We start from the raw sequence: 26,930 nt of genomic DNA, 5'->3' as shown, positions 1-26,930 counted from the left end.
CCTTCTTGGTGGTGGCGGCAGCGGGGGAAGACCGGCATTGCCCTGAGGGCAATCCTCACGAGGCTGGTCCCTCTAGGCGCCCTTGCGAGGATGATCCTGCTAGCGGTCCTCACGAGGCCTATCACGCCACTCCTAGAGCGGACCACGGTCGTCCCAGCGTCCACCTCCACGTCGTCCTCCTTGGCCGTAGCCCCGGTCGCTGCGCTCTGGGCGTCGAGTGAAGCGTCCTTTGCGAATGGCTCTGAGTTCTTGACAGTCACTAGTGTTGTGGGTGTTTAGGTTGTGGAATGCGCAGAATGGTCGGTTGTCCTTGGACGACTCGGGCTGGTCTCTGCCTCGCTTGGTGTCCGTCTCCGCTGCGAGCACGGCTGTTTCCTTGCACTTCACGTCCTTGGCCTTGGCCTTCTCCTCCTCCGCGCCCGCAGCTGAAAGCTCGAGGAGGGAAAGGCGCCCCTCCTCAGCCCTTGCGCACTTGGTCGCCAGGTTGAACAGCTCCTGAGATGTGCACAGCTCCTCGTGAATAGCGAGCTCCTCCTTGATCTTGACGTCGCGGACACCGTCAGAGAACACGGAGATGATGGCCTCGTCTGTAACCTTGGGGATCTTGAGGCGAGTGTTGTTGAAGCACTGGATGTACTTCTGGAGGGTCTCTCCCGGTTGTTGCTTGATGCGGCACAGGTCACCCGCGGCCGGCAGGCGGTCGCGAGTGCCCTGGAAGTTGGTGACGAAGCGGTCGCGCATCTCGTCCCAGGAGGAGATTGAGCCTTGTGTCAGGTTCAGGAGCCAGGAGCGGGCACCATCCTTGAGAGCCATAGGAAACCAGTTCGCCATGACTTTCTTGTCGCCGTTGGCCGCTTCGATGCTCAGCTCGTAGAGCTGCAGGAACTCCGCAGGGTCAAGGGTGCCGTCGTAGTGAGGAGGCAGATCTAGCTTGAACTTGCCCAGCTAGGCGACGCTACCCAGCTCGGGGGTGAAGGCGCGGCAGCCGCCCATGGTCGCCGGGGCCCGTCTCAGAGGTGGAGCTTGGACTTGATGAGGTCCGCGCGCGCCACCACGGGTAGCGCGCAGGCTTGGCGAGGCGGCGCGGGGAGTGCAGGTGCAGCTTCTCGCGACCGAGGAATCTCTTTGCAGTTTCTCTCTTCGCGCGCGGGCACCGGGCGTGGTGGATCGCACCATGGGGCCACGCTTTGGTGCCAAGGCACCGTCTTGGGGCAGAGGTGGTGGAGGCACTCCACGAGCCACGTCGCCTGTGGCTAGAGGAGGGCAAGGCAGAGAGGGGGATGGCGCCGGGGAGCCCCCTGCGGCACAGACGAGCTCGACGACGCGGTCGAGCCAGTCCTCGTAGAGGTCATCGATCGGGCGGTAGCGCAGAAGCTCGTTCGCCATGAGGAGCGCGGCCTACGCGTCCATGGGAGTGCGACGTGCGTGGGACGAGGAACCAGCCAGGGTTAGCGATGGGGTGGCGGTGCGGCCGTCCTGCCGCACCGATGGGTGCAGCAAGGACGCTTGCTGCTCGTTCCCCGCCGGGACGGTGGCGGCGTTGGCGGTAGGTGACGGGGAACGATGAGGTGGCTCGCCGATGGGAGCCGTCTGAGCAATGCGGGCAGTGAGGGCAGCCCGGCGCTCAGCTCGAGCACGGCGAGCGTCCGCCATAGAGACGACGGAGCAACGGAGCGCCGATCGACGGAAGGGAAGCTTCGGCGCACCCCTACCTGGCGCGCCAAATGTCGGATCACGGGTTCCGGCAAACCTTTGAGGTTCGAACTCTGGGGTGCGCGCGAAGTTCTTTCCCTCCTTCCGATCTACGCCCTAGCTTGCTAAGGTCTCACGGACGAACTCGACGCACTCGCAACACAAAGACACAAGGTTTATACTGGTTCGGGCCACCGATGTGGTGTAATACGCTAGTCTAGTGCGGTGGTGGTGGACTGCCTCTTGGGCTGATCATGAACAATACAAGGGGAAGAACAACCTCCTGAGGTCGAGGTGTTCTTGTGCTTGGTGTGCTAAGGGTTGGCCTTTGATCAGATCAGCCCTCCTTGGTGGTGGCTAGTCCTACTTATATAGGCCCTGGTCCTCTCCCCAAATATTGAGCGGGAAGGGAGCGAACAACGACGGCCAATTTGAAAGGGGACGGCTAGTACAAGCTATCTCGACAAAAGGTGGTCTTCGCCTGCCAAAGGTTCTAGTGGTGACATTGTCCTGGGCTCCATGGTGACCTCCGTCCTGCCATCCTTCTGGTCTTGGTCTTGTTGCACTGATATGGAAACCTTTGCCTGATGCCTCGATACTCCGCGCCTGCTCTTGCCTCCTTAGCACCAAAGAGGAAACAAGGATGCTGCGCGCATTGGCACCCGCCTGGTGTCGATCTTCATGTCTCACGTCATGAGAGCCTCGCGAGGTTCGCCCCGCCTTGATATCTCCACTCCTCGCAAGGCAGCCTGGTGAGGCTGCTCCTGAGGAGGTCTTGCATCGTCCACCTCGCGAGGCTTGGCCCCTTGCGAGGGTCTTGAATGCCTTGTTGATGATGATGGGCCGTATAGACTTGCCAACACAGCCACGCCATGGGCCGCAGGCAGGCAAGTCTGGGGACCCCCGTTCCCAGAACGCCGACAGTGGCAGCAGCACGCTCTTTTTGCGAAGACTTTGTCTTCGGCTTCTTGGTTGATGGAGCACCATCAGAGGCATCCTTGTGCTTTCGCTTCCTGGCATCAGCTTCAGCTGCCCTTGTTTTCTTCAGCTCTGAAGCTGCTGAGGGGACCTTAGGCTTCGAGCCTGTCATGCCGGCAGGGAAGACAATGCTAGGTGCATCCTACCTTTGTGCTTCAGTGTGTACTGTAGCATACTTCTTCTTCTATTTAACAGCCATCCTTGGATCGATGCCAGGGCGCCCCAGTGCCTTGCACTTCTCAGCCTCATTGTGTGCTTGAACATTGCGAAGTATTTCATCCGCTCTCTTGAGCCTTTGGCTTCCTCGCGTTTCTGGTGAAACTGCTCCTTGAGGTTCTGCAGCATCTGCTTGAAGTTTTGAACATCATCTATGCTGAGCTTTGCCATGTGCTTCTTGAACCGAGCCTTCTCAAAATCAATTTTGTTCTTCAGCTCAATGATCTTCTGAGCCAAGGCCAGCTCATTTGCAATGGCTCCATGGAAGGTGACGCTGATGTCCACTGGCAGCTGAAGATCATCGATGCTGATGCTCTGGTCGTTGAACCACTCATCAATTAAGCTGTTCAAAATTTCTACATCAAAGAGGGGAAGGTCGTTGAAGATCTCCGCCTCTTGCTTGCTCTTTATCAGAAGCTCATGAGCATCATCACCAAAGTATTCGTTGCTTGACAGATCAATGGTTTCATCTTTGTTCCTCAGAACAGCAGCAGGAGTCAGTTCATGCCCAGAAATCTTCATGGGCTTCTTCTTGGGCTTCTCCTTTTTCTTGGAGACGCGAGACAGATCTTCTGACTGCACACTGGGTTCAGGAGGTGAAGTGGACAATGGCCATGCAAAACTTTTTGGTGCGGCAGAGGGCTTTGAAGCCTTTGATTGCTTTTGCTTCTACTTCGGTGGGGCTGGCGCATCTTCAGAATCTGCGTCACCAGCTGAGTGGTCCACCGTAGCCCCCTGGACAGCAATATGAGTGATGATACCTTCGAGGTTGTAGAAGGGGCCGATCACATTTGGATTGGCATCGCGTGTGCTGTCAGCCTGTGGAGCAGATGGACCAGGGTTGAAGTCGAGACCAAACTGCTTCTTGTTCTTCTTGGCAGACTCTTCGGCAAACTGAAAGTTGTGCTTGAAGAGATTGTCTTCGCGACACCATAGCAAACTAGATGGGTCGGTATCTTCAGGCTGTGGTCCTCGGACCATGCACGTATAGAAGCCTTGAGCAATAGCTTCGGGCTTGGACTTGTGCTGCAGACCTCTGTATATAATATCTCCCCATGGTCGCTTGATGGCGTTATTTCTAGCATACTCAGTGGTCACAAATTTGTACTTGAACCATTCTTTGGCCCAGTATCTTCGAATCCATGGGATTCGTGTCTTGCGCTCACCATAGGTTTCTTCAGGATCTGACTTGTACAGTTCAAAGAGATCTGGTGGCAGGTCCTTGGCTATATCCCCATGGCGCTGCCTGCCGCCCTTTCTAGCTAATTTTTCAGTGGCCGTAGTATTCAAGCTGAAAGGCTTCAAAACTATGAATGGCTTCCGTCTGCTGGTCAAACAGGAACTGGCTTTAGGAGAATTGATGTGTCGCTATAAGAACTCTGCAAACGAATGCAGACTATGAGAACCAAGGGATTCTCCCACGGACATGTACCTATGACAGCATTAGAGGTGCGAGGGAAGGGGAAGAGGTCATATGCATCCCTTAGAAGATTTTGAAGATAAATTAGTTTGAAGACATTGACCTCATAGTGCGAAGACATTCACTTATTTGATGAGAGTTGGTTCCATATTTGTACAAATCCAAGAATAAGTACAAGTGAGTAATCTAACTAGTAGTGAAGCATAAGTGAACATACTTTGCATGATATGAGATGCGAACAAAATAGATCCAGATTTGCAAACTTAGAAACCACTTCTGGTTGAAGTGGATGGATCTGATGAATCAAAGGGGCAGTAAAAGTGAGATTTAATTACCACACGAAGAACTGCTAGACGAAGTTGAGAGGGAGGCCGAGCAGTTCAATCTCCCGTGCCCTAACTTGGCGACGGAAGACACCTACTGCGGCGGCGGAGAGGACGAGGTCCGCAGCCGGCATGAAGACGACGTCGAAGATGTCGCGGCAGCTAAGCGCTTCGTCTCCGGCGTCGTCGCGAGCTAGCGGAGGCGCTATGGTTTTGGTGCGAGGAGAGAAGGTGGAAGAAGAGATAATGACCGCGGTGAGGTGTGTCTTTATAGAGACGGGGATGACACAACATTATTACGCAGGTGCCCCTGGCGGTTCACATCTGAAGGACACGTGGCATGCATGCAACACATTGGAAGTTGTTCCATGTTCCCACGCACGCCTGGATTGTCGGGTGGTCGTTCCGTCTTCTCCGTGTTTTAGGCAAAAAGGATATACCATTAAAACAGATTCAATTTTTGTCTCTATGTCTTCTACTGACAAGGATTCAGTGAAGACAATTGACAGTTTCAATAGAATGCATATGATTTGGATAGATAGAATCTGAGGTAGAAGCATAGAGGGGGTTAGGGTCCGATCACATTCACTTAGATCAAAAGATTCAAACACGAAGACATAGCTATAAGTGAATGCTGTGGAGGACAAAACACAAACGTATATATATATATATATATATCAGTATGAGACCACATCAATATTGTGAAGATAAACATGAGATCAAAACAGTGTTGAAGACAAACCAAATGCGAAGACCATGCAAATGTGAAGTCAATAAAAACACTTCAACCAAGAGTTTGGTGGTGGCGTTACCCACTGTATAGGAAGTATTAGACCCAGACACGGCGCACAATTATCATGGCACTCCGAAGTCAAATTCCACATTAATGTATTCACACTTAGAGTGTATGTCTTCATTATTTGAAGATATACGTTACTTGTGTGTTGCACATCTAAGTCATCACATGCATAAGCGTTAGGATGTGTGTCCAATTACAGGACATTCGAGGATTCTAAGATATTTAGCTCACATCGCAACTTGCAAAACCTTTTATCATTCAAGGGCTTTGTGAAGATATCTGCCAATTGCTCTTCAGTGTTGACGTGAATGATATCAATATCTTCCTTCATGACATGATCTCTGAGAAAGCAATGACGGGTCTGAATGTGCTTTGTGTTTGAATGCTGAACTGGGTTATTGTCAATCTTGATGGTGCTTTCATTGTCGTAGTAGAGTGGCACTTGCTTCAGATGGATGCCATAGTCCTTGAGATTTTGCTTCATCCATAGAAGCTAAGCGTAGCAAGATCCAGCAGCAATGTATTCAAATTCATTAGTGGAGAGAGACACACAGTTCTGCTTCTTTGAAGACCAACAGACAACCTTTTCACCAGCATAATCAACATCTGAGAATCCAACTAGATCAAAGTCTGAGCCCTTTGGATACCATAATCCTAGTGTTGGGGTGTAAGACAAATACTGAAGAATTTGCTTCATAGCTAAGTGATGCAACTCCTTTGGTTCCACTTGGAATCAGGCACACATGCAAACGCTAAACATGATATCTGGCCTAGATGCACACAAATAGAGTAAAGAACCAATCATGGAGCGGTATACCTTCTGATCGAACTCTTTACCATTGTCGTCGGGGCCCAGATGACTTTTGGTTGGCATTGGCGTCGTGTGTCCCTTGCAGTCTTGCATTCCAAACTTCTTCAGGAAATCTTTGAGGTATTTCTCTTGAGATATGAAGATGCCTGCTTTGCAGACGGATTTGAAGACCAAGAAAGAACTTCAGCTCACCCATCATGGACATCTGATATTGCTCTTGCATCATGTGTCCAAACTAATCACTGTATCTTTTGTCGGTGCAGCCGAAGATAATGTCGTCCACATAGATCTGGCACACAAACAGTTCAACATCGTATGTCTTCGTGAAGAGAGTGGGATCCAGGGAACCAGGTTTGAAGCCTTTGCTCTTCAGGAAGTCTTTGAGTGTGTTAAGCACGAGGGGCTTGTTTGAGGCCATACAGTGCCTTGTTGAGCTTGTAAACCATATCAGGATGTTTTGGATCTTCAAAGCCAGGTGGTTGTGCAACATACACTTCTTCTTCTTCAATCTTGCCATTGAGAAAGGCACTCTTCACATCTATTTGATATAGAAGGATGTTGTGGTGGTTGGCATAGGCTAGCAGAATGCGAATGGCTTCAAGCCTAGCCACTGGAGCAAATGTTTCATCGAAGTCAATCCCTTCAACTTGAGTGTATCCTTGAGCAATGAGACGAGCCTTGTTTCTGACAACTTGACCATGCTCATCTTGTTTGTTGCGATATATCCATTTTGTGCCTATGATATTGTGCTTGCGAGGATCAGGATGCTTGACCAGTTCCCCTTCATTGTTCAGCTCGAACTATTGAAGCTCATCTTGCATAGCTTTGTCGGATCTCGGGTTCCGGCAAAACCCTCAAGGTTCGAACACTGGGGTCTGCGCGAAGATCTCCCCCTACCAATCCACGTCCTAGCTTCGCTAAGATCTCCCGGGCTAACTCGACGAACTCGCAACACAAAGGACACAAGATTTATACAGGTTCGGGCCACCGTTGTGGTGTAATACCCTACTCCAGTGTGGTGGTAGTGGATTTCCTCCTGGGCTAAGGATGAACAGTACAAGGGGAAGAACAACCTCCTGAGGAGAGGTGTTCTTGTGCTTGGTGATCTTGTGGTTGTCCGGATCTCTCCTTTTCCCTCTCCTAGCTATGGTGGTGGCTAGTCCTATTTATAGAAGCCCCGGTCCTCTCCCCAAATACTGAGCAGGAAGGGAGCCAACAACAACCAATTTGAAAGGGCACAGCTAGTACAGCTTATCGTGACAAAAGCAGTCTTCGCCTGCAAAAGGCTCTGGTGGTGACGCCGCCTTGGGCTCCATGGTGACCTCCGTCTTGCCGTCCTGCTGGTCTTGGTCTCGTTGCACTGATATGGAAACCTTTGCTTGACGCCTCGGTACTCCGCGCCTGCGCTTGCTTCCTTAGCACCAAAGGGGAAAGAAGGACACTGTGCGCGCTGGCGCCCGCCTGATCTTGATCGTCATGGCTCACGTTACTGAAACCTTGCGAGGTTTGCCTTGCCTTGAACACTCCGCCCCTCGCGAGCCAGCCTGGTGAGGGCACTCCCGAGGAGGTCTTGTGTCGTCCGCCTCGCGAGGCTTGGCCCCTCGCGAGGGTCTTGAGTGCTTGTTGCTGAAGATGGGTCGTCTGGGCCCGCTCGTAGAGCCACACCATGGGCCGCAGGCAGGCAAGTCTGGGGACCCCCGTTCCCAGAACGCCGACAGTATCCCCGGGCCCAAGGTGCGCTCGGTCTTGGCTTCGAGGCGAAGCCAAGGGGCAAGTGTGGAGCGCCGCGGGCCCCAATAGCTTGCGGCCTTGTGGCGGTTGATTGGACATGGGCGTCTCCGCTTCCCCATGCTGCCTCGGCAACTGCCTAACTGTTAAAAGGCTGGTGCTGACATCGCTTGCCTTCATTGCTTCCTTTCACCTTGCTCTGATCCCCTTTCTTGCGCCCTGCCTCCGAAATCTCCAGATCTACTCCCATCCTTTCCTGCATCAGCGTCTAATGGCGCCCCGGAGGGTCAAGCCTGCCTCGTCGCCGGCTTGGTACGAGCCAGCTCTCAACGCACCCAACGTCTCGGAGAAGAACCTCGCCACCACACGCTTGCTGACGGCGGGGGAAAGCAACAAGAAGGGGAATACTGGACTCCGGGCCGGCTCTGATGTGCCAGAGCCCGAGGGAAGCACCTTCTTCCCCTTCTTCATGAACAGCATCATCGCAGGGCTGGTTCCCCCCTTCTCTGACTTGTTCTACGAGGTCCTTGACCACTACGGGCTGCAGGCGCTGCATCTTCATCCCAACTCTATCCTTCTCTTGTTGATCTTTGCCTACTACTGCGAGGCGTACCTCGGCGTGATGCCGTCCGTGGCCCTTCTGCACCACTTCTTCTTCCTCCGCGTCAAGGAGGGTCATGCCTCCGGGTGTGTCAATTTCATCGCGGCCGGCAAGGCCAACTTGATCTCGAAGACAGGGAAGAAAGCTGAAGGCTTCCGGAGCAAGTGGGCCATGATGGACGCTAAATGCATCCACCCACACTTGACGCTGCCGACGGAGATGCCCTAGTCCAACAAGGGGTGGTCCTGCGCGAAGCTCACCGACGAGCGGGCGACGTTGGTGCTGGAGCAGATGAAGTCCGACCTGAAGCCGGGCAACGTGAAGGCGGCGAAGATTACAGGGGCCATGCTCCTAAGAGAATTCCTGATGCTGCGCGTGGCCCCTCTTCAAGCCCGCACGCTCCCCTTGTGGGAGCTTTGGGATAGAGAGGACAATGTTCGCTTGAGCCCGAAGGCCTTGTTCGGTGAGGAGCTGGCCGCAGTTATCTGCCTCCTAGTTGGGGACGACCAGGAGTATCCCCCGAGCATCTTCACCCCCTTGTTTCACCGTGAGGACGAGGCGCAGGTCATGGCTTCCAGGACAACTTTTGACGGGCACGGGCTGATGCTGCCGGTGCCTACCGGGGCCCCTGCGGTACCGAAGCCGGAGGAGCTGTCTTCTGATGAGTCCCACGAGGAGGAAGAGGGGGAGGAGGAAGACTAGGAGGTGACCCCCGAAGGGATGGGGGAGACCTCCCCCTTGAGCAAAGCTGACATCCTTCGTGCCTTTGCCGACGACGACGTGGTCGGCGCTCGCCGGGAGGAGGGGAAGCCGCCCGTCATCTCGACGAGGGACCGATCGGCGTTGATCTCCCGGGACGCTGCTTCTGCTTCGCCGCCGTCTGCAGCCGCTTCCGGCCCAGCTGCCACTTCTGCTTCTGGAGCTGGCGTGCCCGCGCCTCGGGTTGCGAAGCTTTCCGGCTTCAAGCTCGCCAAGCGGAGGGTGGACTACGCTGCTGTGGACCAGTAACTACTTGAGCTTCATCTTGTTCTTGCTTATACTGCTGCCTCCTGACGTTCGTCCTTGTTTGACCAGGCCGCCGCCTTCAGCGAAGAAGAGGAAGGAGGGTGCAGTGCCCACACCTGGGACTGAACCATATGTAGCGGCCGCACCCCCCTCTAGGAAGAAAGGAAACGACAGCTCTCTTATCTCTCCGGCCCTATCGCCCTCGCAAAGCCCGGAGGGGCCTCGTCCGGAGGAGTCAGCCCCCGAGGCCCTGCGGGCTCAGGAAGTGCCGATGTTCGGTTCGGCTGCTGAGGTCCTGGAGGCTCAGGAGCCCTTGGTCGCCCAAGCCCTGGCGACGACGTCACCTCCTCCTGCTGCTGCGCCATTACCCCCAGGTTCTTCTGCCTCCTCTGCTGTCTTGGAGCGTGCCCTTTCAGAGATGACTCGGCTGCGAGAAGTTCTCCTGGGCGCAGATCCGCGCCTGGTAGCCGGGCGCCTGGAGCTGGCCTCCGGCTGGCTTCAGTCTGACGCAGCAGTTTGAGCGGCGCTGAGCCAGGCCGCGACGACCTCTGAGAAGGAGAAGCGGGCCGTCGCTCAAGCTGCGAATGATTGCGAGGTGGCGCTGAAGGACGCCGAAGCCGCGCAAGACCGCTGTCGGGTGCTGGAGGATGAGCTGAAGAGTCCGCGTGATGAGCGCGTAGAAGAAGCTCGCGGCCGCCAGGCGAAGGAGGAGGAGATGAGGGCACGAGAGGACGCCATCAAGAACCGTGACGCCGAGCTAGGGGAGTTGGTGAAGGCACAGGCCACTTAACGCAGCTGGCTGGAGGGGCTGGAGCAGAAGATGGAGGCGAAGGGGGTCGATCTTGAAGCCAAGGGGAAGGTTCTGGCCGAGGACCGTGCGACCTTCGCGCTTCTGTAGAAGAGGTCTCGCGAGGCCCTGAAGTCACTCTATGAGAAGGGCTTGGAGAAGCCGTTGGCCACCAATGAGGTCGGCCCCGCCCAGTTGCTTCCTTACTTGGTCGAAGCGCTTGAGGAAATCGTGCGCAGCATCGGCCCCATGGCAGAGGTAGAGGCTCGCGTCCTTTCTTTAGCCGCGCTGACGCGCGTCTTCTGCCACCTCCATCTTCGCGATCCTGCCGCCCACCTTGACGAGCTGCTGGAGCCTGTGGCTGATGAACACTACTCAGCCACCGCTGCAGCCATGAGAGGTCAGGTGGAAGCCCTGCTAGAGAAGTTCGACACCTTCGCCCCCGCGCCTTCGACCGGTGGTGCAGGTGAAGGCGACGCCACCCAGGAGGGGGCACCTCTTGCAGGTGCCGGCGGCATCGTGGGATGACTGGCTTGCAGCTCCTTTCCTGTTGAAACTCCTGCAACATGTAGCGTGCCTCGTGGATGCGTTTAAAATTGTGTTTGGTATTCGGAGAACAATATGTCTTGTATATTTGCTTTGAGATTTTGCGATTTTCTTCCTATTTGCTTTATGTTCTACGTCGGCAGAGCCGGCCCCACGCATACCTCAACCGCTGTTGGACCGATCGGAGACCAGGATGGACCCAAGGAGTGAGGGGCTACGTGACCAGCTAGGCTCCTGAGTTGCGATGCTCAGGAGTCCCCCTTGACGCGCAAACAACTTGTGGAAAGGAGATGCAATGGTAGGTCTTATGTTCTACGTCGGCAGGGCCCGACCCCGCGCATACCTCAACCGCCGTTGGGCCGACCGGAGACCAGGACGGACCAAGGAGTGACGGGCTATGTGGTTAGTTAGGCTCTTGAGTCGCGATGCTCAGGAGTCCCCCTTGACGTTCAAACAACCTTCATACCTTTGTCCTCACCGAGGCTCGGCTCGGGGAGGGGGGGGGGGCGACGACCGGGTCCAAGGGACCTGGCGGGTGGCGTACGCTTGGGCGTGACTCGAGCGCAGCCCCCGTGCCCAGCCCCCTCGCGTGGCTCTCCCGAGGGAAGGCGTTGCGATGAGGCCAAACACCGAGCCCGGAGGCTCCCTGAGGTTGATACGGCTGTGAGGCCGCCCTCAGTTGTTTATCACCAGGACGGACCATGCCGCTCCCTGAGGTTGATACGGCCGTGAGGCCGCCCTCGGTAGTGTCGACTGCCAGTGCGGAGCATGGTGCTTCCACTGGTACGTGGGAGGGGGCTCCCTACTGTGGAGAGCCCCCGGGGCGTGTACAGCCTCGCCCTGACACGTGGCTTGCACGACAGGGCTAGATGTAACACCCCGGATGTAACTTACCATATTTGTACTCCAACTCTTGCCATTTTCGGCTCTAAGTTATGATTTTCCCTTCGTGGTTGGGTTTTGTATTCATTTTGCATTTTGTCCATGTCATGCATTTCATATCATGTCATCATGTGCATCTCATTTGCATACGTGTTCGTCTCATGCATCCGAGCATTTTCCCCATTGTCCATTTTGCAATCAAACACTCCTACGTCCTCCAGCGCCCCCTTTTGCCTCTTTTCGTGAGCGGGTGTTAAACTTTCTCGGAATGGACCGAGATTTGCTAGGCGGCCTTGGTACACCACCGGTAGACCGCCTGTCAAGATTCGTGCCATTTGGAGTCCGTTTGATACTCCAACGGTTAACCGGGGGACCGTAAAGGCCTCGTGTGTGTTGCAGCCCAACACCCCTCCAAAACGGCCCAATAACCCTTCCAAACCTATCCCATGTCCTCCGCTGTCGGATCACGATCGCGTGGTCGAAAACTACACCTCATTTGGACACTCCCACCTCCTTCTAGTTATAAATAGGTGCACCCTCTCAAAATTTCGGGTGAAACCCTAAAAAAATCCTCCCTTGCCGCCACCGGACATGTCCGGCCTCGCTGGACTGGATCCGCCGCCGCCCGGCGAATTGGTGCCCGCCACGTGTCCCCGTCACCGCCGTTCCCACCGCCCGCCGCCGCGGGCCCGCGCGGCCCAGATCCGGCCCGCTGGGCCCGAACCGTCGCCGCCGCCGACCACGAGGAGCTGCTCCGCCCCGCACCTTCCTCCGCCGCCCGCTTCCCGCCGGCGCCTCCTTCCTCCGCCGCCCACTTCCCGCCGGCGCCGGCCTCCTTCGCCGCGCGCTTCCACCCGCGCGCCACCGCCACCTCGCCCCGGCGCCGCACCCGCCTCCGCGTCGTAACTCCGACGACCCTGCAGCCGGATCCGGCAAGTCCCACAACTCCGGCGACCTCCAACTCCGGCCAGCATTTTTCCGGTGATCCTCATTTTCCGTGCCATGAAACCCTAGATCTAGTCTGGAGGGGTAATTTTCCACTAAGTCTTTACCTGCGAAACATTTCCAGGCCTTGTTCATCATGCCATAACTTTACGTGTGCTGCTCCGTTTTGTACGTGCAATATATCAAAATGTTCATCATGATGTGCTCTTCATTTGTTCCATTGTGACATGCTTGTTTGAGCCCATCTTGATGCCTAAATTGTGGATGCAAGAGTGCTATAAATTGTTAGGTGCTGATTCTTAGCAGAGTATGAGGATTTGTCATTTTTGCCACATTTGTTGTGTGCTTCTTATGAACATGAGCTCTACATGTGTTTTGGACTATGCCATGCCATCTTTACATGGGTGTATGCCATGTATTTTTGTGATCTTTGTGGTGACTAGCACAAGCATGCAAAGTAGCTTTCGTGATATTGCTGATTTCAGGGACTTAGGATTTCACTAAGTCATTTTCCTACTGTTATTTTTATGCCATGTAACCATGATGCTACAGAGTGATCCATGCTTGTTTTGAGTATCTTCAGTAAGGATGATTTTGACATGTGGTTACGATCTATCCATCCATGCCCATGTTTGCATTTATGGAGTTCCCTACCATGCCTTAATCATGCTCTACTTTTGCTATAAAATGTTCCTGGCAGATTGTTTACATGTTAATCAATTTTGCCATGGTTGTTGTAGTTGATCCAAGCATGCTATAAACTAGTTCTTGACATGGTTAGCCTTATGAACATGTCATCTTGCTGGTGCTATTCTTAGTTTGTCATGCAATGCCTTGTGGTGAGTGAATCGAGCTCGCAAAGATGCCTTCATTATTCTGTATATGCCATGCTCAATTTTCTGCTAAGTCTGAATCTGTTAACGAAACTTGCTATGTTTACATGGATGCCATCATATTTTTTGTTCCCTTTTGGCTCATTGTCAGTAACAGACTTCTATTATATGCTTTGAGTAGATTCATGCCATTCCTTTGTTTGCTATGTTCTGATTCTATAGCATGTTGTTTGCTTGCTCTAAACCTGGCTTCCTGATGTTAATTCCTGACATGTTAGTATTTTCACCAAGTCTGTGAAGCTGATATCTTTCTCACTTTTGCCATGCTTCTTTGAACCTATTCTAGTGTGTTTTAGCCGTAGCTCAGTGTTCATATTTTGTCAAGCATCTTGAGTAGATCACTTCCATGTGCTTTGTTGTTATGTTGGAGTGCAGTAGCTTAGTTTCTTGTTGCATTCTAGATGGCATCGTGCTGTTAATCGCAGAATTGTGCCATTCTTGTTTTGCTTGCCATTTGCAAACCGTGCATCCGATTCCGGTGATCTTTATATCGATTTCGACCGAAATCAACTCATCTTTCAAGCGGAGCACTTGGTTTTCCAAGTTGATGCCTTGATCAATCTGTTCCTTCCGGAGCATGCATATGCATTGCATATCACATCGCCATGTTTTGCATCATGTTGCTTGTGCATTGCACCGTGATTGATTGTTTGTCCTTTGCTTGTGTTCTTGCTTTGGGTAGATCTGGGAGACGAGTACGTGATCGAGGAACCCGTTGAGTACTCTTATTAGGATCAAGCTTTCGTCAACTCGGAGAACTTTGCAAGCAAGATGACCATACCCTCGAAATCACTTCTATCTTTGCTTGCTAGTTGTTCGCTCTTTTTCTATGCCGCGATATCTACCACTTGCTATAACATGCCTCCCATATTGCCATGTTAAGCCTATAACCCACCTTTCCTAGCAAACCATTGTTTGGCTATGTTATCGCTTTGCTCAGCCCCTCTTATAGCATTGTTAGTTGCAGATGAAGATGGAGTTTGTTCCTTGTTGGAACATGTTTATTATTGGGATATCATTATTATATCTTGTTTACTTTAATGCACCTATATACTTGGTAAACGGTGGAAGGATCGGCCTTATGCCTGGTGTTTTGTTCCACTCCTGCCGCCCTAGTTTCCGTCATACCGGTGTTATGTTCCTTGATTTTGTGTTCCTTACGCGGTTGGGTGTTATGGGAACCCCTTGACAGTTCGCCTTGAATAAAACTCCTCCAGCAAGGCCTAACCTTGGTTTTACCATTTTCCACCTAAGCCTTTTTCCCTTGGGTTTCACGAACTCAAGGGTCATCTTTATTTTAAACCCCCGGGCCAGTGCTTCTCTAAGTGTTGGTCAAACCTGAGCGATGTCTGGCTCATCCGGTGTGCTCTGAGAACGAGATATGTGCAGCTCCTATCGGGATTTGTCGGCACATTTGGGCGGCTTTGCTCGTCTTGTTTTTTACCATTGTCGAAATGTCTTGTAACCGGGATTCCGAGTCTGATCGGGTCTTCCTGGGAGAAGGAATATCCTTCGTTGACCATGAGAGCTTGTGATGGGCTAAGTTGGGAAACCCCTGCAGGGTTATGAACTTTCAAAATCCGTGCCCGCGGTTATGGGCAGATGGGAATTTGTTAATATCCGGTTGTAAAAAACTTGAAACTTAATTTAATTAAAATGAATCAACCGCGTGTGTAGCCGTGATGGTCTCTTTTCGGCGGAGTCCGGGAAGAGAACACGGTCTCGTGTTATGCTTGAACGTAAGTAGCTTCAGGATCACTTATTGATCATTATTAGCTTCTTGACTGTTCTTTTCTTCTCTTCTCGCTCTCTTTTGCGTAAGTTAGCCACCATATATGCTAGTGCTTGTTGCAGCTCCACCTCACTACCCTTTCCTACCTTTAAGCTTAAATAGTCTTGATCACGAGGGTGTGAGATTGCTGAGTCCCCGTGACTCACAGATACTTCCAAAACATATGCAGGTGCCGATGATGCCAGTGCAGCGGACGCTACCGAACTCAAGTGGGAGTTCGACAAGGATTCTGGCCGTTACTACGTGTCTTTTCCGTATGATCAGTAGAGGAGCCCAGTTGGGGCGATCGGGGATCTAGCATTTGGGGTTGTGTTTATTTATTTGGTTCCGTAGTCGGACCTTGATTGTATTCTAGATGATGTATGATATATTTATGTATTGTGTGAAGTGGCGATTGTAAGCCAACTCCTTATCCCTTTCTTATTCAGTACATGGGATGTGTAAAGATTACCCCTCTTGCGACATGCCTACCATGCGGTTATGCCTCTAAGTCGTGCTCCGACACGTGGGAGATATAGCCGCATCGTGGGTGTTACAAGTTGGTAATCAGAGCCTCCCACGTGTCGAGGCACGACTTAGAGACATAATCGCATTGAAGGTATATGTCTCAAGTTAGGCAATCTTCACAACATCCCATGTAATATAGATAACAAAAGGGGAGATAACATAGTTGGCTTACACTCGCCACGTCAATCAAGTACATAAATAACATTACATCATTCAAACACTCATGGCCCGACTACAGCGCCAAAATTAAAGATAACCCAACATGCGACACGGTCCCGATCACCCCAACTGGGCACCACTACTGATCATCAGGAAAGGAAACATAGTATCGTTGAGAGTCCTCGTCGAACTCCCACTTGAGCTCAAGCGCGTCACCTGGAGTGGAATCATCAGGCCCTGCATCTGGTTTGGAAGTAATCTGTGAGCCACAGGGACTCAGCAATCTCGCACCCTCGCGATCAAGACTATTTAAGCTTAATAGGCAAGGCAAGGTAAATAAGTGGAGCTGCAGCAAGAGGCTAGCATATATGGTGGCTATCCTGTTCGCAAGAGAGAGCGAGAAGAGGAGGCAAGGCACGAGCGAGAAACTAGAGAGCAACCCGCGCAAGCATTACTCCAACACACTGTCCACTTCCCGGACACCGCCGAGAAGAGGCCATCACGGTAACACACTCAGTTGATTAATTTTAATTAAGTTAAGGTTCAAGTTATCTACAACCGGACATTAACAAATTCCCATCTGCCCATAACCACGGGCACGGCTTTCGAAAGTTCAAATCCCTGCAAGGGAGTCCCAACTTAGCCCATGACAAGCTCTCACGGTCAACGAAGGAATAGACCTCCTCCCGAGACGTTCCGATCAGACTCGGTACCTCGGTTCTTCAAGACACTTCGACAGGTTAAAACAAGTCCAGCAACACCGCCCGAATGTGCCGACAAATCCCGATAGGAGCTGCACATATCTCGTTCTCAGGGCACACTCAGATTGTCTAAACTTCCGGTAGGCCAGCCCAGAGTTGCCCCTGGTAGCCACCGGCGGCTGACGGGTTGGACCAACACTCAGAGGAGCACTGGCCCGGGGGGATTTAATAAGATGACCCTCGGGCTCCGGAAACCCAAGGGAAAAAAAGACTAGGTGGCAAAAGGTAAAACCAAGGTTGGGCATTGCTGGAAAAGCTTTAATCAAGGCGGACTATCAAGGGGTTCCCATTATAACCCAACCGCGTAAGGAACGCAAAATCCGGGAACATAACACCGATATGACGGAAACTAGGGCGGCAAGAGTGGAACAAAACACTAGGCGAGAGGCCGAGCCTTCCACCCTTTACCAAGTATATAGATGCATTAAGATAACATGGCAATATAATGATATCCCAACAAGTAAATAATGTTCCAACAAGGAATTGTCTCCAATCTTCACCTGCAACTAGCAACGCTATAAGAGGGGTTGAGCAAAGCGGTAACATAGCCAATCAACGGTTTGCTAGGACATGGTGGGTTAGAGGTTTGACATGGCAATTTGGGAGGCTTGAAAGCAAGTGGTAGGCATCGTAGCATTGGCATAGCAAAAGAGCGAGCAATCTAGCATAGCAAAGATAGTAGTGATTTCGATGGTATGATCATCTTGCCTGCAAAGTTGTCAGAGTTGACTGGATCCTCAAAAGCAAACTCAACGGGCTCCCCATTAGTGAACTCGTCTCCCGGCTCTACCCAAACAAGACAAACAAGCAAACAGAACAATCAACCACGTGCAAAGCTCAAACAATATGATGCAAAGATGGTATGCTATGCGGGATGCGATGCGGGATGCATATGCAAGATTTGACAAGGAACGCATGACCCTGGCCTCAAATTGGGAATCCAAGTGTGCCACTGGAAAGATGAGATGAAATCGCTTGAAAACGATATAAAGAATGCCGGAATTGGAGCTACGGTTTGAAAATGGCAAGCAATTCAAATATGACCATGTTATGCGATTTACAGCAAGTAGCCATCTAAATGCAACAAGATGAACATGCTACAGCACCCAAACATGACAACAAAATACATGGCATGGATGCATTCATGATGCTTAACAAAAGTCTAGCACTGAGCTACGGCCAATTCATTCATTAACAGGTTCATACAAGCATGGCAAAAATGCATATGACAAACAGATCTCAGACTTAGTGAAATTAACACTTGTCTGGAATTTCAGATCAGATAGCACTCTTTGGAGCAACAAAACTACATGCTACAGGACCTGAACATGGCAAAGTAAAGCATGGAATGGAGCTACTCAAAGAGCTTAACAAAAGTCCCTTAGTGACCTTGATCCAAAAGAGATCAGAAAATACAATTGCAAGCATGTGAACATGGCAAAAACATAATCAGTTCTCAGACTTAGTGAAAATTGGAGCATGCTGAAACAGATATCAAGTAGGCATGTTTTGCGAGCTCGATGCACCCACTACAGAGCAAGTCATGACAAACTAAGCATACATCCATCAAGAATACACAAAATTCAAGCTATACATGGCAAGAACAATAACATAGCATGCACGGAACAACTACAACATCATCGGCAAAATCGCTAACAAGTAGACAATCTGCCCAGATTCACGAAATGACAAAAGTAGAGCTCGATTGACTCAATCTAGGGTGCTCCATAATTGCAAACAAATACATGGATGGATAGAGCACTACAAGATTAACAAAACATCCTTACTGATCATCCTCAAAAGAGGCACGAATCACTAGGAAACAACATGAACATATGGCCATATGAGACAAACAGCTCAAAGACTTAGTGGAAATGCTAAGGCCCTGAAATCAGCATTACCAAGTGCCTCACTTTGCAAGCTTGTGCTAGACACCACACACATCACAAAAATACATGGGTTGCACCTCTGGAAAGATGGCAAAACCCTTAACAAAACATATGTAGAGCTCATGGGCATATCATGCACACAATAATCATGGCAAAAATGACAAATATCTAAATGGAGCAGCAGATCTGACAATTATCTCAAGTAGCACTCTTCTAACAGCATTTCGGGCATCAAGATGAGCTCAAATGAAAATGATGTAGTGGAATGAAATGATGCGCTCTCTGAAGCGAACATTTTGATATGCTATATGCCCAAAACGGAGCTACGGATGAGGAGTTACGATGCGATGAACAGGAGCATATGAACTAGGGTTTCGGGCAACAAGTCAACCCTCGAGATTTTAGATCTCAGATCTGGCACGTCTCCCGAGGTCACCGGATCTATTCGCCGGAGAAGAAGCCGAGGTGGCCGGAGCTCGGGGAGGCGGCGAGGTGGCCGGGGTGGAGCTCGGCTCCGCCGGCAAGGGGCGCAGTGCGGCGATGCGGTGACCGGCGCGGTGCGGCGCGGCGACGGAGTTGGCCGGCGGCGGCCGAGGCGACTCAGCGAGACGGCGACCGGAGCGGCACAGTCCGGCGATGGCGGTGCGGTGGCCCGAGCGGCCGGAGATGGAGGAGAACGGCGACCGGGAGCCGGTGGAGGCGGGATCGGGCGGCGGGCGGCTCGGGCCTCGGGGGCTCTCCCCGGGCCGGAGTGGTCCGGAGCGGGCGCGGGTGGCGGCGTGCCACGTGGCAGGAGGCGGTTGGCGGTGGCGGATCCGGACGCGTCCGGCTCCGTCCGGACGTGTCCGGCGGTGGCAGAGATCCGATTTTTAGGGTTAGGGGGGAGAAGATCCGGGAATTGGAAATGGGGTTCTATTTATAGAGGTAGAGGGAGCTAGGAGAGTCCAAATGAGGTGCGGTTTTCAGCCACGCGATCGTGATCGAACGCTCTAGATGATGGAGAAGGTTTTGGGGGGTTTTGGGCCAACTTGGAGGGGTGTTGGGCTGCAAAACACACGAGGCCTTTTCGGTCCCTCGGTTAACCGTTGGAGTATCAAATGAAGTCCAAATGATACGAAACTTGACAGGCGGTCTACCGGTAGTAAACCAAGGCCGCTTGGCAAGTCTCGGTCCAATCCGGAAATGTTTAATCCCCACACACGAAAGAAAGGTAGAAATGACCACCGGAGGAGAACGAAGCGCCGGAATGCGAAACGGACAACGGGGAAAATGCTCGAATGCATGAGATGAACACGTATGCAAATGCAATGCACATGATGACATGATAAGAGATGCATGACAACGATAACAACACACGGAGACAAACACCCGAACCCGAGAAAATAAAATAACTTAAGGCCGGAAACGGCAAGAGTTGGAGTACAAATTGGGTAAATCATATCCGGGGTGTTACAACACTCCACCACTACGAAAGGTTCTCATCCCGAGATCTAGGACTGAAAGAACGCCGGGTACTCAGAACGGAGGTGATCCTCGCGTTCCCAGGTAGCTTCACGGTCGGAATGGTGTGACCACTTGACTTTGAGGAATTTGATTGACTTGTTGCGAGTCTTGCGTTCAGTCTCTTCAAGAATAGCAACTGGGTGCTCACGATAAGAGAGATCTTCTTGGAGCTCAATGTCCTCGAAGTTGACGGTGCGGTCAGGAGTCTTGAAGCACTTTCGGAGCTGAGAGACATGGAACACATCATGAACATTTGCAAAGTTTGAAGGAAGCTCGAGTTGATAGGCGAGATCGCCTCTCTTACTGACAATCTTGAAAGGTCCCATGTATCTGGGGGCAAGCTTCCCTTTGATACCGAAGCGATGAGTACCTTTCATAGGAGAGACGCGGAGGTAAACATGATCTCCGATCTCGAAATCCAAATCACGGTGCTTATTGTCATAGTAGCTCTTCTGACGGGATTGGGCTGCTTTGAGGTTATCTCGAATGACTTTGCACATCTCCTCTGCCTCCGTGATTAAGTCATTTCCGAGAAGCTGACGTTCACCGGTTTTGGACCAGTTGAGAGGGGTACGACACTTCCTGCCATACAGAATTTCAAATGGGGCCTTGCCCGAACTTGCTTGAAAACTGTTATTGCAGGAGAATTCAGCATATGAAAGACAATCCTCCCACTTCATGCCAAAGGAGATCACACAAGCCCTGAGCATATCTTTAAGAATCTGATTGACACGCTCGACTTGACCGCTAGTTTGAGGATGGAAAGCTGTGCTGAAGCGGATGTTGGTGCCCATGGCCTTCTGAAAGGAATCCCAAAACTTGGAGGTAAAGATGCTGCCACGGTCTGAAGAGATCACTTGTGGAATACCGTGCAAGAGACAATTCGAGAGGTATAGAGTTCCGCCAATTGAGCTGCAGTGATTGACTCTTTGATAGGCAGAAAGTGAGCCACTTTAGTGAGTTTGTCGATGACAACGAATATAGCATCATTGCCACGTTTGGACTTTGGAAACCCAGTCATGAATTCCATCTCAATGTGGTCAAACTTCCATTCTGGAATGGCAAGAGGTTGGAGGAGACCAGCTGGCCTTTGGTGTTCTGCCTTCACTCTTCTACAGACATCACACTCGTTCACGAATTGAGCAATCTCGCGCTTCATTCGAGTCCACCAATAAGCCTGCTTGAGGTCCTGATACATCTTCATGCTCCCAGGGTGGATGGAGAGGAGAGAATTGTGAGCCTCATTCATGATCACTTTACGGAGGTCACCTTTGGGCACAACAATACGATCCTCGAAGAAGAGAGTGTCCTTGTCATCAAGGCGGTAGCACTTGTACTTGGGTTGACTCTTGGCAATCCCAATCTTCACCTTTTTCACCATAGCATCAAGAAGCTGAGCTTGGCGAATCTGGTCTTCCAAGGTAGGAGAGACTTGAAGGTTGGCGAGGAAACCTTGAGGAACAACTTGCAGATTAAGTTTGCAGAAAGCTTCACAAAGCTCGGGTTGATAAGGCTTGAGAATCAGACTGTTGCAATAAGCCTTCCTGCTCAATGCGTCAGCAATCACATTGGCCTTCCCTGGAGTATACTCGATACTCGGATTATACTCTTGAATCATTTCGACCCATCGAGTTTGCCTGAGGTTGAGATTAGGCTGAGTGAAGATGTACTTGAGACTCTTGTGATCAGTGAAAATGTCCACTTTTCTTCCCAATAAGAGATGTCTCCAAGTCAAGAGAGCATGCACAACTGCCGCCAACTCGAGATCATGAGTGGGGTAGTTCTCATTGGGCTTCAACTGGCGAGAGGTATAAGCAACAACTTTCTTCTCTTGCATCAACACTGCGCCAAGACCTTGGAGAGAGGCATCACAAAAGACCTCGTACGGCTTGGATTCATCAGGCGGAGTGAGAACTGGAGCAGTGATCAATTTCTCTTTCAAAGTGTTGAAAGCAATGTCACACTCCGGAGACCAAACGTACTTGACATGCTTCTGGAGAAGATTTGAGAGAGGCTTCGCGATCTTGGAAAAGTTTTCAACGAATCTTCGGCAGTAGCTTGCGAGACCGAGGAAGCTACAGAGTTGCTTCACGTTCTGAGGAGGTTCCCAATTCACAATTGCAGACACCTTCTCAGGATTCACCGCATTGCCCTTGGCAGAGATGATATGACCAAGATAAAGAACTTCATCGAGCCAAAATTCGCACTTGGAGAACTTGGCGTAGAACTTGTGTTCTCTGAGCTTATCGAGTACCAAACACAAGTGCTTGGCATGATCTTCCTTGTTCTTCGAGAAAACCAGAATGTCGTCGAGATAGACCAAAACGAAGTCATTGGTGTAGGCATTGAAGATGAAGTTCATCATGCGAGAGAAAGTCGGAGGAGCGTTGATGAGGCCAAAAGACATGACAGTGTACTCATATGAACCATAGCTTGTCCTGAAAGCCGTCTGGGAATATCTTGTTCACGGATTCGAATCTGATGATAACCCATACGGAGATCAAGCTTGGAGAATACTTGGGCACCTTTGAGTTGTTTGAACAACTCGTTGATGTTGGGAAGTGGGTATTTGTTCTTGATGGTCTTCTTGTTCAATGGACGGTAGTCAACACAAAGTCGGTCCGTTCCATCCTTCTTCTTCACAAAAAGAACACCATAACCCCACGGAGAAGAACTAGGCCGGATGAGACCCATTCTCTCTTGAATATTGAGTTGCTTCTTCAGCTCCTTCAAATCTTCAGGTCCGAGCTTGTAAGGACGCTTGCACACTGGTTCCGTGCCAGGCTCATGATCAATGACGAATTCAACTGGCCGGTGCGGGGGCATTCCTAGAAGCTCTTCTGGAAAGACGTCTTGATATTCGCAAATGACTGGAATTTGCGAGATAGCATCTAGTTCACCCTTCTCATTGAGAGAAAACAGACGGATTGTATTATCACGAGCGACAAAGACAATTACATCCTCAGACGAATGAGTCAACTGAATCTGCCTGGCTGCACAATCAAGATGCGCCTTGTGCTTAGAAAGCCAATCCATCCCGAGAATAAGATCAATATCCGAGTTACCAAGGATCATTGGAGAAGCCAGAAACATGAAATCACCCATCGAGATAGAAATATCCGGAACCTTGTAGTTAGCGAGCAAACATCTACTCGGAGAGACAACTGCTAACGGTTTATGCATGACTTGAGAGAACCAGCCATGCTTAGATGCAAAAGGTCTCGAGATAAAACAATGCGATGCACCAGTATCAAAAAGTACTTTAGCGGGAACATCGTTAACAGGAAGGTTACCCATGATGACATCTGAGGAATCCTCTGCCTGATTTGCATTCATCAAGTTGACCTTGGCGTGCTTGGGGTTATGCTTGACCACAGCTGTACTTGTCGATCTGACAGGAGGAGGAGGAGGGAGACGCCTCTGGTTGAGACACTTGTTGGCATAGTGACCCTTCTGTTGGCACTTGTTGCACGTGACCTCTGAAAGCGGACGGTGATACGGAGCACTTGATCTTGGAGCTTGAGACGAAGTCTTGTTCTGAAAGCCAGGGTTGGGTGGGTGGGAAGATCCACTGCCACCTTTGCTCTTCTGCTGATACGGCTGACGGAACGGAGGAGGAGGAAGCCAATACTTCTGCTGCTTGGCCACTTGAGTAGAGGAAGAAGGAGTAGCATCTCTGACTCGCTTCTTGGAAGCATCACACCTCAGTTGAGCGGCCTCTTGCTTCAGTGCCATGTTGTAGAACTCATCGTATCTCAAGGGTTCAAAGAGAACAAGAGCTAGCTGAATTTCTTCTCTGAGACCACCCCTGAACTGGTATATCATGCTCTTCTCATCAGGAACGTCCTGCTTGGCAAAGCGGGCGAGCTTCTGGAACAACTTGTTGTAGTCATAGACAGACAAAGAGCCTTGCTTCAGGTTGCGGAATTCCTCACGCTTGCTTTCAACCACGCTCTGAGGGATATGGTGAGCTTTGAAGTCTTGACAGAATTCATCCCAAGTGATCACACGTCCACCTCTGGAATCCTTGTACTGCTGGAACCATTCTGCAGCTTGATCTTTGAGTTGGAAGGAAGCGAACTTGACGAATTCCTCAGGCTTGACATTACTGCACTCGAAATGCTTGCACAGATCCACGAGCCAACCGTCAGCATCGTTTGCCTCAACACAATTGCTGAAAGTCTTCGGCCCATTAGCAAGGAACTAGTTGAGTGTAGCAAAGTGATTCTGATTGTTGCCTTGGTTCCCTTGGTTGCCTTGATTGCGCTCTTGAAGAATTTGCATGATCAACTGTGTGTTTGCATTGGTTGCGGCCATCACAGCTTGCCATGCCTCCGGAGGAGGTGGAGGTGGTGGCGGATCCTGATTCTGATTCTGATTGGTGCTCTTAGCTGGAGCCATCCTGAAGAGGTTGACCACCGTTAGCACATAGACAGATAGATGAAGCTGAATCCAACGGAATGAAAATTGCAACATAAAGTCTTCACATCCGAACAAAATGAACGAATGCATTCCTCTTGAAATGGTCACATATCCATAAATTGATAAGCCACTTAGAATTAGGTAGAGAAATAAATCAACAAGGTACGGATCAAGAACGAATACTCGGTAAGAAATCCCAATCTCGAACCAAATATCCGTGGAAGAAGAACTAGAGCTACGAGAATTCCCACCTATGAAACTCCCGAACCTTTTCGGTTATGCAATCAGGTGTTGGGGATACAGGGGAAGCATAATATCTCACCCAAATCTAGCAAATCTTACATCCAGCTGTATCCATCCTTCAACACATAACCGAGAAAACTTCGGAAACCATCTACCTCAACCTTTGAAAAGCATCCGTTATACAAGTTATGGCGATACTCCCGAACTCCCGCCCAGTACTGGGTGGCGTCGAGGTTATCTCACCAACGAACTGCATAAAAGAGATTTTCGATGTCGGCGTACTAAACTCAGGTATTCCGAAACTGCAATGATAAAATTATGACGACAACACCTCAGAGCTCAACTCCCCGGGACACTTCCACAAAACCCCTGACAGGAGGCACCAAGACAATGTTCTCATCATAAAACCATCGAAACGATTCCAAGATACCCGCGTGATCCTAAATTTTTTTTAGTGAAGTTTGAGAAGAGAAGAGTCAAAACTCTATGTCAGGATGCCTTACCAGAGCGATGAGGAGACAGGGAAGTAAAAAGAATTCCTAAACTCTCCGATATATAATTCCTAAATGACTCAAAACATTTTTCTAGACACAACTCGGCCGCTAATGACGATCAAGCAATGGGGCTCCTAAGGTCGGGGAAGGCTCTGATTACCAACTTGAACACCCTCGATGCAACTATAGCTCCCATGTGTCGAGGCACGACTTAGAGACATAATCGCATTGAAGGCATATGTCGCAAGTTAGGCAATCTTGACAACATCCCATGTAATATAGATAACAAAAGGGGAGATAACATAGTTGGCTTACACTCGCCACGTCAATCAAGTACATAAATAACATTACATCATTCAAACACTCATGGCCCGACTACGGCGCCAAAATTAAAGATAACCCAACATGCGACACGGTCCCGATCACCCCAACTGGGCACCACTACTGATCATCAGGAAAGGAAACATAGTATCGTTGAGAGTCCTCGTCGAACTCCCACTTGAGCTCAAGCGCGTCACCTAGAGCGGAATCATCAGGCCCTGCATCTGGTTTGGAAGTAATCTGTGAGCCACAGGGACTCAGCAATCTCGCACCCTCGCGATCAAGACTATTTAAGCTTAATAGGCAAGGCAAGGTAAATAAGTGGAGCTGCAGCAAGCGGCTAGTATATATGGTGGCTATCCTGTTCGCAAGAGAGAGCGAGAAGAGGAGACAAGGCACGAGCGAGAAACTAGAGAGCAACCCGCGCAAGCATTACTCCAACACCGTGTCCACTTCCCGGACTCCGCCGAGAAGAGGCCATCACGGTAACACACTCAGTTGATTCATTTTAATTAAGTTAAGGTTCAAGTTATCTACAACCGGACATTAACAAATTCCCATCTGCCCATAACCACGGGCACGGCTTTCGAAAGTTCAAATCCCTGCAGGGGAGTCCCAACTTAGCCCATGACAAGCTCTCACGGTCAACGAAGGAATAGACCTCCTCCCAAGACGTTCCGATCAGACTCGGTACCTCGGTTCTTCAAGACACTTCGACAGGTTAAAACAAGTCCAGCAACACCGCCCGAATGTGCCGACAAATCCCGATAGGAGCTGCACATATCTCGTTCTCAGGGCACACTCAGATTGTCTAAACTTCCGGTAGGCCAGCCCAGAGTTGCCCCTGGTAGCCACCGGCGGCTGACGGGTTGGACCAACACTCAGAGGAGCACTGGCCCGGGGGGATTTAATAAGATGACCCTCGGGCTCCGGAAACCCAAGGGAAAAAAAGACTAGGTGGCAAAAGGTAAAACCAAGGTTGGGCATTGCTGGAAAAGCTTTAATCAAGGCGGACTATCAAGGGGTTCCCATTATAACCCAACCGCGTAAGGAACGCAAAATCCGGGAACATAACACCGATATGACGGAAACTAGGGCGGCAAGAGTGGAACAAAACACTAGGCGAGAGGCCGAGCCTTCCACCCTTTACCAAGTATATAGATGCATTAAGATAACATGGCAATATAATGATATCCCAACAAGTAAATAATGT

This window comes from Triticum urartu, chromosome 3, assembly GCF_003073215.2.
Source record: "Triticum urartu cultivar G1812 chromosome 3, Tu2.1, whole genome shotgun sequence".
Taxonomy (NCBI): domain Eukaryota; kingdom Viridiplantae; phylum Streptophyta; class Magnoliopsida; order Poales; family Poaceae; genus Triticum; species Triticum urartu.
This window is presented reverse-complemented; position numbering follows the sequence as displayed.